Here is a 14,549-nt window from a genome sequence, read left to right on the forward strand (position 1 = left end):
TTGTGTGACAAAAACTCAGTTTTAGCTGAGCTAAGGAGCAAAATTCTGCAACGCTGTTTTTCTTCCTGTTTTAGGGAGGAGGAAGCTAAGCTGCAGATATGTAAATTGCAGAAGGTCATACAACTTGCAAATGACAGAGCTGAGATAAAACTTGATGTGATGCGAGTCAAAGTTTGTTACTTGCACCTATTCTGAGAAACTACACCTTCACACAACAGAATACAATTTTCTACTATAAAATATTTCTTTATTTTTTAAAAAGTGAAAACGAGGATACATATTATTATATCTCGGATTTTGTTGAAATATATATGCCACAAAGAGATTCTGAGTCAGTTATTGACATATTTTAATAACATATACTTGTAAAGAACATTTCTTATTTTCTTCTTCTTTGTATGTCTATATGTTTATTTAGTAAAGCATGCTGAACATGTATTTGATTTCCTTAAAAACTTTTATATAATTATTTTATAAATAAACTTTATATTCTAGAACCGTTTTAGATTTATAGAAAAATTACAAAAGTATACAAAGTATTCCCCTATACATCAGTCAAGAATCCCATATTATTATACTATTATGGTATGTTTGTCACAGTTGATTAATTAATGTTATCAATATCAACTTCATATTGTTATAAACTAAAGCCCATACTTTATTCAGGCTTCCATCACTTTTTACTTAATGTTCTTTTTGTTTCAGGATCCGATAAGGGTACCATACTCATATAGTTACCATATTGTCATATCTCCTTTGATTCTTTTTGGCTTTAACAGTTTCTCAAACTTTCCTTGGTTTTGATGACCTTAACAGTTATGAGAACTACGGGTCAGGTATATTTTCAGATCTGTGATAGGATGTCCCTCCATCGGAATTGGTCTGATGTCTTTCTCATAATTAGAATGAGGTTACTGTTTTTAAACGAAGGCCAGAAAGCTTAAGTGTCATTTTAATCACAAAATTTCAAGAGTACATACTATCAACATGATTTATTACTTTTGATGTTGACCTTGGCTACATCGCTGAAGTAGTGTTTGTCAGGATTCTCTACAGTAAAGTTCTTGTACCCACCTTCCTTTTCATACTGTACATTTTGGAAGGAAGTCACTATGTGCAGTTACATTAAGAATGAATGAAGTATCTACATAAATTATTTGTATTCTTCTGCATAAGAAATTTGTTTATTCTTCCCATTTATTCAGTATTAATACCCTTTATTTATTACTAATATCACTGTGAGGTAATTGATATTTATTTTATAGTTTGAGTTATTTTCTTTCTTTTTTTTTTCTGAGACCGAGTTGTGCTCTTGTTGCCGAGGCTGGAGTGCAATGGCACAACCTTGGCTCACTGCAAGCTCTGCCTCGTAGGTTCAAGTGATTCTCCTGCCTCAGCCTCCCGAGTAGCTGGGATTACAGGTATGCACCACCGCACCTGGCTAATTTTGTATTTTTAGTAGAGATGAGATTTCACCACGTTGATCAGGGCTGGTCTCAAACTCCTGACCTCAGGTGATCTGCCTGCCTTGGCCTCCTAAACTGCTGGGATTACAGGCATGAGCCACTGCCCTCAGCCTGACTTATTTTCTAATACATCTTTCTTTATTTTGGTGCCCAAAATGTTCCAGCTTTGGTGATTCAGAATTCTTTCAGATGGTTTCTGTGTCCTTTTGACACATACCCATCACTATTTCTTTGAGCATTTCCTTATTTGCTGGTTTAGAAGATGCCCCAGTGAATCTTTTATATTGCCTGTCCCAGTCCTAGTATCCTCATTTCCTGAGGAGTCCTGGTTCTTTTATTGGAGAAGAGTATTAGAAACCAAGCTTGTAGTGGGAAGTTCCACGTTCTTTATTGTGTAGCACTTGTTGCTACTGAAGTGTTATTTTTAGCTCTTCTCAGCTAAGAGTTCAAAAAAATACATGTATATATCCTAACTGATATACAGTCATGAGTCACTTAATGACAGGGATACATTCTGAGGAATGTGTCATTAAGCAATTTTCTCATTGTGTGAACATCATAGAGTGCACTTACACAAACCTAGATTGTATAGTCTACTACATACCAGTGCTATATGACACAGTATATAGTATGTTTATATAGTATGTAAACCTCTACAGCATGTTACTGTACTATTTTCTATAGGAAATTGTAACACAATGGTAAGCATTTGTGTATCTTAACATATCCAAACATAGAAAAGTTACAATAAGAGTATAATATAAAAGACTACAAACGATACAGTAGTGTAGGGAACTTACCATGAATGGAGTTTGCCGGGACCAGGACCGGAAATTGTTCTGTGTGAGTCAGTGAGTGAATGGTGAGTGAACATGAAGGCTGAGGACATAACTGTACACTACTGTAGTAGACTTTATAAACACTGTACACTTAGACTACACTAAATAAATTTAAAAAATTTTTATTCAATAATAAGTTAACCTTAGCTCACTGTTATGTTTTTACTTTATAAACTTTTTAATTTTTTAAAACTTTTTGACTCTTTTGTAATAACCTTTAGCTTAAAACAGAAACACGTTGTACAGCTGTACAAAAATATTTCTTTATATCCTTATACTATAAGCTTTTTTCTATTTAATTTTATTTTTATTTTTTACATTTTAAACTTTTTGTAAAAAACTAATACTGAAACCCACACATTAGCCTGGACCTACATGGGGTCAGGAGCATCAATATCAATGTCTTCCACCTACACAATTTGTTTCACTGGGAGCCTTCAGGGGCAATAACATGCATAGATCTGTCATCTCCTATGATAGCAATGCTTTCTTCTGGATACTCCCTGAAGGACATGCCTGAGCCTGTTTTACAGTTTACTTTTAAAAATAAGTATGAGTGCACTATAAAATACCTGTAATAAGTATAACATAGTAAATACATAAGCCAGTAACACAGTCATTTATTGGTATTATCAAGTATTATATACTGTACATAATTGTATGTGCGATATACTTTTGTACAACTGGCAGTGTAGTAGGTTTGTTTATACCAGCAGGACCAAAACACATGAGTAATTCACTGCTTTTTGATGCTATAACAGCAACAATGTCACTGGGAAATAGAAATTTTTCAGTTCCATTATGACCTTACGGGAAAACACATATTATAATACATGCAGTCTGTCATTGACCAAAACACTATTATGCAGTACATGACTTATATAGATATCTGTAAACATTTTTGGATGTAACAATCTGTATCTATATTAAGGCAAACATGAGTTCATATTGATGTCTCCAACTCTTAATTCATTTCCACATGGATCATCCTATCCTTTTCTCCTTACTTATTTATGACCTCCCACTACAACGAGAAGCTTGGTTCCCACCATCTGTCATCTATTTACTTGAATTGCTGGATTCTAGTACACATGCATAGCTGTATTAGATATTATTCCAGCTATCTTATGGCTCCCAACAATTAGGAGCTGGCCTCTTGTCCTAAACTTTGTGACTGCAGCAACTTATGCTACTCTGTTATCCACCCCTCGGTGGATAAAAGTACTATGATCATCCTCAGGTATTCTTTTCTTTCTTTCCCTCCTAATAAGAAATACTATGCCCTGAAATTCCCGCGGCAGTAAAGAATGTGGAACCACAAACTCCTAATGACAAAACAGCAAAAACCTATCCACATTCATTTTATAAAATAAGTCACTTCTACTTACAGGCATGTAAAAACAGCACCAGCTCAGACTCTGCCCTACCCCACATTTTTGAAATACATTGATTATGAAGAGGTTATGACTATGTCTGTCTCTGAAAGTGTTGCCTCTCTTCATTAAATACACAATTAGCACAAATGTTAATAGTAGGCACATGCATAATTGAGTTCAAAAAACTCAGTTTGGAGTCCAGATCGATGCCACCAAATTTCTCTCCTGTGTGATGTACTTCTTTATAATTTTGTTAGCATGTCAGATGTTTTATTAATATTTTATAACAGAAATTAAATGTCTTGAGATTTCAAAATCATCACAAATTGCTCCAGCTCCACTCTGTTGGTTATTATAATGTCATCAAAATCCTTTCATATATGTGTAGAAACCTCCTTACTGGAACTAGTTTTAATTCCCAGTTTGTAGATATACGGAAGGAGGAAACCCTGTGAAATTTAATTTTAATGACGCTGAAGATTTGGAAGGGTGCTTTGGAAATCAGTGTACATTTTTGTCTTCTAGGTGGTTCCCATGGTAAAGAATATTCAGCACTTTTTTGTTTTGTTTTGTTTAAGGAATCAAACCTCTTCAGTTTTATTTTTTTATCTGGCCTCCTCTTTAAAAATTGACAAGGAAAAGATTACAAAAGAATGAATATAAATAGCAGCTGTAGAATACATTCTGCCAAGAATAAATTCTGTGTTAGAATAGTTGATATATTAAAGCTGCTTTATAGAAAAAAATACTTTTCTTTGCCGCTTCTTAATCAGTGAAGATTCCACTCTCTCTTTCATTGAAACTAGGAACTGTATATATGTGAACAGACAGAAATGAGAAATTAAGGCATATATCAAAAAAAATCATTTCAAATGAATGTCTTTATATAACAGCAGCCCAATAATTACTGTTGAATAGAGGAATATTTAGGAAATGTATTAATAAAGTTATTTTTATACTAGATATATAGATAAAGAGTTTTATTCTTCAAGCTTTTCACCCTAAAAATATTTAAACAAAACTAAAAGCTAAGGAATAAATACATATATTTTCCACCTAAATTCAATAATTATTGGTAACGTATTGTTAATTTTGCACTTGTTCTGTAAGTGTGCATTTATGTATTTGTGTGCAAATAGCTTTAGCTATAAGTTTGCAAGTTCATGGTGAAGAGCTCTTTTTTTGTCCCCATTTCACTGTGGTGTGGAGTTTGAGGGTACATTTAGCCTCAGAGATGATTTACAAGGCAGCTGTAACATCAGAGGCAGTGTTCTTCCAACTTATTTTTCTAAGCATATAACCCAGAGTTAAAATGATATATAAAATATTGATACATATGCTACTGCTATACAACTATGTACTATATTAGTGCAGTAGCAAATTTATATATTATCAAACATAAATAAAATACAAATTATAAAGTTCTAAAGATTAACTAAGATGCTGGGAGTGTTGACTCACGCCTATAATCCCAGCACTTAGGGATCCTGAGGCGGGTGGGTCTCCTGAGGTCAGGAGTTCGAGATCAGCCTGGCTAACATGGTGAAACCCTGTCTCTAATAAAAATACAAAATTAGCTGAGTGTGGTGGCATGTGCCTGTAATCCTAGCTACTCAGGAGGCTGAGACAGGAGAATCGCTTCAACCTGGAAGGCAGAGAGAGGTTGCAGTGAGCCAGGATCATGCCACTGCACTCTAGCCTGGGCAACAGTGACACTTTGTCTCAAAAAAAAAAAACAAAAGATTACTACACATTTATTCTTTATTTTAGTTAACTTATTAATACTAGCAAGTATTTCTGTTCTCATTAAAATATCAAATAATCAATATTTGTTTTTAGTGAAAGCACTGTAATTAAAACTATTTTTTAAAAGCTTGTTTAATTCTAAATTAACTAACTAAATCAGAAGTAGAGCTAATTTTGTTCTAAATTAGACTGACTTCACATCCAGTTTCTAATGGTTTTAGAGCTGAAAAGGCACTTCACCAAGATACATATGACTAATGTAAAAGGTTTCACTGGATAAATCGTGATATACATATTTCAACCATATTTGCCAGTGGTGTGAAGAGTTTTGTAGAAGTTCAGCTAACATTTCCATCTTCTCCAGTGCCAACCAGTTGCTTTAGCAAACTACTTGCCAATTGGAAGATGTTAGATTTTAATAATTTTAGCAAATTGGTTAAAAAGACATTTCTGAAATTTTCATTTAGAAAAGGTTAGAAATACTGTTTCAATTTTTTTTAATTGGCCATGTATGGCAATCTTTTTACTAGAGTTCAAGTAATGATCATTTCAAAAACAGAATTGCATAATAATAGTAATATTTTAAACATGTTCCTTTATACTATGAGATTCTTTTGAAAAAGAAGTTATTTTTCTCAGTTAAAATGGTATCTGTCCCATTTAGTTAATAAGTAACTAGGTACATATACTTTTATTTCTTCAAATATCTGTAGACAACATACTGCTGACAGTGTTACCATAAAAAAGACCTATAAAATCAAAACAAATGTATTTTTATTAAAAAAAGGGAAGCATATAACTTATCTTTAAGCTCAATGACTTTTGAAAGTACTTCACCGTTGGATCTTCAAACTGCTGTGTGGTATAAAAGGTTTTCAGTGTTCCTTCTGATATCTTTACAAAGTGTTATAAGAATTCTACCATTTAAAACAGTATATTCTATGAAGCCAGTTCACTCAGTAACTTTAATCAATGAGTCAGAGGGCCACTATCAGGGCTTTCCTGTTGCATAACTTCTTTTCTTCTCTTCCCCAGGATACTTCACATTGTCCCCGTGTATATATGCCAGCATCACTCTACATATTAAATAATAGAGAAGTATCCTTTTTTCCATTTTCCTTGTTTATTAAAAAACCTATAAATATGAAAAATCTAATATTTATTTTCAGCTCCTCAACACATGATCTTACATGTTTCCTGGGATATGTACATCTTTTTGTTGGCAACCATAGATGTAAAAGATATTTGCAAAAGATATTTCAAACTTGGGTAATTCAAGCAGTCTCCAATAGCAGAAGTCATATGCCTTGAAGAACATCTATGTCAGGAAGGCTCACCCTGCATCAGTGCTCAGGAAGATCTTTCCAGGAGATCTGCCCAGGAAAAGCAGACATGCAGCACATACGGTCATGTGGGAAGGGTGTCTGTCAAGAAAGAGAAAGGATAGCCATTCACAGGATTACACCATGAGGCTCATGGATTAGAAGTTAAGATGATAGCAATGAGATCAAGAGTGTTAAAAGAAGGAGCAGAGTGTACATATGGGGCTTGCCTGCAATATCTAATTGGGCTTTAGCTCACAATGGAGAAGTCTGATGGGAGAGGAGTGCGAGGGAATGAAAGAACATAATATTCATGGTGGGCTTTGGATCCCAAGTATGACTCTGTTCTAAGACCCATTGGAAGTCATAATAGAGGTTGTGCTACATACTTCTTCCATCAGTCTGGATTGGCTCTGATTTGAAGATAATTATTCCTGCAGTATGTAGAGAAAGAGCCAAGAAAGAGACTGATTACAAATGGAAGATAATTGCATTAACATTTTGTGAGATATTATTTAAAATGCTTGTCATTCATAGAAGGTAGTATGGTGAAATCTACCAACTCAGTTAAGTTCCATATTTCAGTGTAACTGTCAAGTTAGCTTATATGCTGAACTTTACCTATTAGATTATTTACTAGTATCTAGGTATCTACCAGATTTCCTAAAGGGAGTCAGCCACAGGGGCTTCCACATAAAAAATACTTCAGATTATGAACTGGATTTGAGACAAAATTCCACCATTCACTATCTGTGTGAACTAAGGAAGTTGTTTGTTTATTATGAACCAAAGTTAGTTTCTTTTTCTTTCTTTCTTTCTTTCTTTCTTTCTTTCTTTCTTTCTTTCTTTCTTTCTTTCTTTCTTTCTTTCTTTCTTTTTCTTCTTTCTTTCTTTCCTTTCTTTCCTTTCCTTCCTCCCCTCCCTCCCTCCCTCTCTTAGTTTGTTTTCTTTCTTTCTTTTCTTTCTTTCTTTCTTTCTTTCTTTCTTTCTTTCTTTCTTTCTTTCTTTCTTTCTTTCTTTCTTTCTTTCTTTCTTTCTTTCTTTGACAGCATCTCGCTCTGTCACCCAGGCTGGAGTGCAGTGACATGATCTTAGCTCACTGCAGTCTCTGCCTATCTGCCTCCTGGGCTCAAGTGATTCTCATTCCTCAGGCTACCCAGTAGCTGGGATTACAGGTGTGTAGGTGTGTGCCACCACACCTGGATTTTTTTTTGTATTTTCAGTAGAGATAGAGTTTTGCCATGTTGGCCAGGTTGGTCTCAAACTCCTGACCTCAAGTGATCTGCCTGTCTTGGCCTCCCAAAGTGCGGGGATTACAGGTGTGAGCCACCCCACTCAGCTCCCTCAGTTTCTTTAAGTTTGAGGTGAAGATAATAATCTGCATCTCATAGGCTTCCTCTGAAGATTAACTATATTATTTTAAGAGATTTTTAACACAGTATTTGACATATACCAAGTGCTTAATAACTGGTAGCTATTACTAATATTGTTTTTAAAGCCTCAATATTCTATGAATGAAAGAACAAATGTATCTAATCTCAAATGTTTATATTTTGAAAACTATCTAGACTTACACTGATCTTATTCATGCAGTAAAGAGGATAGTTCTGGAGACTGCATATTCAGGGAAGATAGAGTGGGTTAGATGTACTTTCCTATTCCTCCTGATAAGTACAGTTAAAAATCCTGGACATCATATATACACAAAAATATAAAAATGTTAAAGGTGAAAAGGAAGAAGTAAATTGGCTTGACAATTTGGGGATCCAAGGGACAGTACATAAATGAGTTCCCTGGATTTTGCATTTTGTTTTTTTGTCTCATATATACTAGGCAGGGTATTAAAGAAGCAGACTACCAAGAGATGCCAAGGGTGCAGGAAAAAAGGCACCAGCAAAGGTCTACTGTCTCTAAGCACAGGACCAGGAAAGGGACAGCCAGGCAAGACACAACACTTACTGTGCTATGCCAGCCAGATATTCCAAGAAGAAACCCATGAACCCGTGGCTCTATCCCTACTCATGCCAGCAAAGACCATGTGGGCATCCTGGATGTCTTTTTTTTTTTTTCTTTTTTTTGAGACGGAGTCTCACCCTTTCACCCAGGCTGGAATGCAATGGTGCAATCTCGGCTCACTGCAACCTCTGCCTCCCGGGTTCAAGCGATTCTCCTGACCCAGCCTCCGGAGTAGCTGGGATTACAGGTGCATGCCACTACGCCCAGCTAATTTTTTATATCTTTAGTAAAGATGGGTTTCTCCATGTTGGCTAGGCTGGTCTCGAACTCCTGACCTTGTCATCCACCTGTCTCGGCCTCCCAAAGTGCTGGGATTAGAGGCATGAACCACTACACCCGGCCTGGATGTCTATTCTTACCTGACTATGATGAGGTGCCCCAAGCCCTCTTACTCCCACACCTCCCAAACCCTTATACCAGGGTTGTATCAGAAAAAGCTGATTGGGGGCCTGAGACTTTCATCCATGCCAGGTGTTGACAAGGTTCCCCTATCCCGGCAGTGTCAGTAGAGACCACATGGGGAGCCTGTACCTTCACCTTCGATTGGTGGTAACAAGGCATCCTTTCTTTTCCCTGCCGGTGCGGTGTTGGAGTAGGCCTAAGGAAGAGCTTAGGCTTCTACCAGGGCTCAGGTATAATAGGCAAATCCTCATGATAGAGGTCACATGGGGGGCCTGAACTTCCAGCCCATGTATTGATAACAAGGAGTACCCTCCTCTCATCCACCCAGGTGTTATAGGAAGCTGAGTCTAGGCATAACATTATGTATACACAGCTTACCACAATTTTCTAGTGTTGAAATTTTATCAGTTCAAGTAAAGTGTAGAAACCATACTTTACATCCCTTTACCCTCTCCCATTTATAATAAATTGTTTTAAATAATATCTATTATCTCTGTATATAGTAGAGAGTTATTGAGAGCCACTGTAAACAGTGTTTATGCTGTGTTTATAGATGAGCCTATGCCTAGACTTCTACCTCATTTGGCAGTAAGGAGGCAGAGTCAACCTTTCCCACATAGGAGAGGTGTCAAAGTGTTACTAAAACACAGGATTTAAACAAGAACCAGAGTCTCATACCATAATATAAAATGTTGGGTATTCATCAAAAGTCATCATACCCAAGAACATCTTTACTTACATAAGAAAATGTATCAACGATGCCAACACTGAGATGACACAGATGTTGGAATTATATGCCAAAGATTTTAAAGCAGTCCTCACAAAAATGCTTCAACAATCAGTTATAAACATGCTTGGAACAAATGAAAAAATGGGAAGTCTCAGCAAGAAATAGAAGATATGAATAAGAACCTAAAGGAAATGTTAGAACTAAAATATACGATAACTAAAATTAAAAATTAAATGGATAGTCTCAATAGCAGAATGGAGAAAACAGATGAGAAACAGTGAGTGAACTTAAGAATAGAACAATATAAATCACAATCAGAATAACAAAGAGAAAATAGACTAACAAGAGCTGAAACTATTTTTTTAATGAGTTTGCAGCTTTATTTCTTGTCCTGTCTTTATTTGGTTTACTTCCTGATGTTAAAGTAACTTATGTTAAAATACCTAGACCATTCCATTACATATGGCCAGTGAATGTGATTTCACTTCCTCTTCCTCCATTAGTTTCATTATCTCCATTACTTTATAGTCTAGAACAAAGCAGGTTTGAAATATCAGGGGGCACTCCTTCATTACCTTTTAATTTGCTAACAATTCAGCCGAAATCCTTCAGCAACACGGTATCTAACATATAAGACGTTTAGTGGCATGCAGGATTTCCTAAGAGCAGGCTTGTATATCAGTCTTGATATCTTTCAGTTGACTTTCAGTATTAAAACAAATTCTGATTCTCTAATTCATTGAGCATTCATTGACTTCAAGATACAAAAATCAGAATACAAGAGATCCTGGGCTGGGCATGGTGGCCCACTCCCCAATCCCAGCACTTTGGGAGGTCGAGGTGGGCGGATCAACTGAGGTTAGGAGTTTGGGACCAGCCTGGCCAACATGGTGAAACCTCATCTCTACTAAAAATACAAAAAAATTAGCTGGGCGTGGTGGCAGGTGCCTGTAATCCCAGCTACTTGGGAGGGTGAGGCAGGAGAATCGCTCGAATCCGAGAGGCGGAGGTTCAGTGAGCCGAGATCACACCATTGCACTCCAGCCTGGGCAACAAGAGCGAAATCCGTCTCAATAAATAAATAAATAAATAAATAAATAAATAAGTAACAAAACAGCAAAGAAATCAAATCACATAAAAAGAAACAAGGAAATATAACACAATACATGCAGTTATAAGATAAAATGGCAAAGCTAGTGACTAAGCATAACAATGCAGTCAATAGATCAAATTTATTTTTCTACAAATAAGTGAATGAAATTCTTATCTCATAAAGCAAGACCTAACTCTTCCTGTATACAGAGACAATCCAAAAACAGAATGATGCGGAAAAGTTATAAATAAAGTAAAGATGTATTAGACAAATAAAACATGATAAAAGCAGAGTTTGCAATTCTGATATCAAAATATAATTTAAATCAAAAAGCATTAAGCCATGACAAAAGAGGAAATACTTTACTTCTAATGGTCCTATTTTATAACATAAATATAGCTGTTAATGAATATTTATTTTTCAAATAACACAGCAACCACTTTTGAAAACAAAAGATGGAAACAGAAAATTTTCCTTTCTGGAAATTTTAAAACCTACTATTAAACAACTTTTGAGTGAAAGGGGAAATAAAAACAAATATTAATTTTTTTAAATAATGAAAATTCAATTACTACATAGCAGGCCTCATGGGAAATAGTAAAAATATAACTACAGATCATATAAAAATAAAAAAGGAAAGGTTAAAATAAGGGCATTAAATTTCCAACTAAGATGAACTAGAAAATCAACAGCAAAGTAAACCAAAATACCACATTAAGAAGGAAATAATAAATATAAAAGCAGAAGTTATTGAGTTAAGCCCAGAAAACTGATAACTCTAAATAATAAATAAAAAATTTTGTTTGAAAAACAACAAAATATTCAAATTTCTAGTTAATTTAATGAAGACAATGGAGAAAACACAGACATACAAAGTAATAAATGACACAAATTATTTTGTAAAATATTGAAAAAGGCGACTTTGAAAATCTCTATGCAAATAGATTTAAAAGCCTAGAAGAAATTAATAAATCACATAAAAATGATTGTTACCAAAATTGGCCCCGTTAGAGTTAGGAAGTTTAACCACACCAATTTCTGTAGAAGAAATAGAAAAAGTTATTAAGGAACTACTCTACAATTAAGCACCAGGCTCAGTTAGTTTCCCAGAGGAAATCTACCAAATCTCCAAAGAACAGATAATCCAATGCAATGTAAAATGTATCTAGTAGAGAAAATGAAGAAAAATGCCCCAACTTTTACTTTTGAAGTTACTTTAACATCAGGAAGTAAACCAAATAAAGATAGGACAAGAAATAAAGCTGCAAACTCATTTAAAAAAATAGTAAAGATATACTATAGAACCACATTTAAATGTATTTATTTCAGGAATGCAAGATTGATTCTCTCTCCCTCCACACACCCACTCACACATATATCTGTAAATCAAGAATAAGGCAAATATTCCCAATTCCCCCTCTATTTTTTTCAACACTGTACTAGAGGTATTGCCCAAGCTACAAGCATGTGAATTAGAAAAGAGAAAGTAAAAAATTCTCTATTAGAGGAAGCTGCAATAGTACACCTAGAATACCTAAGAGAATCAATAATATTTCTAACCAATAAAAACAAGTCAAGTAGCGGGATATACAAATGATATACAAAAATCAGTAAGCTTCATCTACATAAATAGCCAATTAGAAAATAAAATGATAGAGAAAACTGTCTTCAATTGCTGAAGAAAAAGAGATAGTTAGAAATCAATTTAACAGGAAATGAGCAAAACCTATGAGAAGAAAAGTTTAAAATAGTCCTAAAAGTCACAAATGTAGGTTTGTACATATTCTTTAACAAGTCAATATCATAAAGATGTCAGTCTTCCTGAAAGTACTTTGTAAATTTTACACAAGTCAATAAAGTATCAACAAACTAGTTATATAAATCCAGAAAACTTGATACAAAATTTAATGTGGAAAAATAATCATGCAATAGCGAGAAAAACAATGAAAAAGAGAAACTATAGGGGACTAGTCTCACAAAATATTAAATAAATCAATAGTCTCTCTAACAAAAGCAATATAGTATTGGTCCATAAACAGAAAAACCTGTACAGAATAGGTTTTTCAGAAACAGACCAATGTACATATGAAAATTAAGGGTATAATAATGTCATAAGAAATCACTAGGCTAAAATAGACTTTTTAATAAATGGTGCTGAGATAGATGGTTAACAATTTTGAAAAAGATTAAGATTCATGTCTCACACTATACATGAGAAAAAGAAATCTCCAAATGAATTAGTGACCTAAATTTAGAAACTACATACAGTTAGTAAAAGGAAACATGTGTAAGTTTCTCAATAACTAGGATGTTTAAAAGGCTTTTTAATTATGACTCAAAATTCAGGTGTAATATTTAAAAATTGGTAAATTCTACTATATTTAAAAAATGCAACACTTTTGCATGGCAAAGACACAGTAAAGCACATCTAAAGACCAATGAAAAACCGGAGAAAAAATTACAATTTATAGCACAGCTAAAGGGGTAGTATGCCTAATACATAAAGAACTATAAATGGCTTCATAGTGACTGTCTTAACTAGAAGTATTGGAGTAATTATTCAATTTATTTCTGACACTTCCTTGTCATAATCATAACCATGTCTTTCATATAAGAATCATCCTATGTGTAATTTTAAAGAAAACATACACTTCCGTTATTTAAATTACATTTGAGTGTAGCTATAAATTCAAAATACTGAGCCTTGGGCAAAATTGTCTTTTGGCAAATTGAACTGAAAATCATTTGATTGCAAAAGTCATATCCACAACTTGATTTTACACTGATTAGCTAGGTCATTCAGGTTTTAAAAGCAAGTTTCTTTGCCTCATCCTCTAATCAATTTATTGCTTTGCCTTTGCAGTTCTACTATGTATTCTGGATAAGTCTATAGGTAAATCCACCACAGTCTCTTTCACTAAACGGATGTTAATGAATACAATATTGAGCTTTTTTTCTTGGCTAAATTACCTCTAACAAGACATTTTAGAGTTGATTTAATGAAGTGCACTAGGAAGTTAAGTAAGTGGCTTATTTCATTAAATGAGACAGGTTGGAAGAAAGTAAACACAATAAATACTGTAAGGTGTAGGTAATTCTATTGTTTACAAAGTATTTTTAAATCCTTCAAGCATTGCAGCTTTTTCTACTTTAGGATACTATTTGGACATATCTATTATTAAGCTTGCATAGCCACATCCATATACTATTATTATACAGTTTAAATAAGTTAGTAAAATCATCCTGGACCACAATAACAATACATAAAATAAATTTACCAATCTAATATTCGGGGAGATAAGATATAATAAAGTGATTAATGACAGAAGTTTGCATTTTCATTTGAAGGATTTCAAAATACTTTGTAAACATTAGAATTACCTACGCCTTACAGTATGTATTGTGTTTATTTTATTCCAACTTGTCTCATTTAATGAAATAAGCCACTTACTTAACTTCCTAATGCACTTCATTAAATCAACTCTAAATAACCATTTTTGAGGTTCGATATTTCTTGTCCTTTATCTCCACATAGAGCAATAAATTATGTGGTTGGAAT

The sequence above is a fragment of the Macaca mulatta genome, chromosome 18, assembly GCF_049350105.2.
Source record: "Macaca mulatta isolate MMU2019108-1 chromosome 18, T2T-MMU8v2.0, whole genome shotgun sequence".
Taxonomy (NCBI): Eukaryota; Metazoa; Chordata; class Mammalia; order Primates; family Cercopithecidae; genus Macaca; species Macaca mulatta.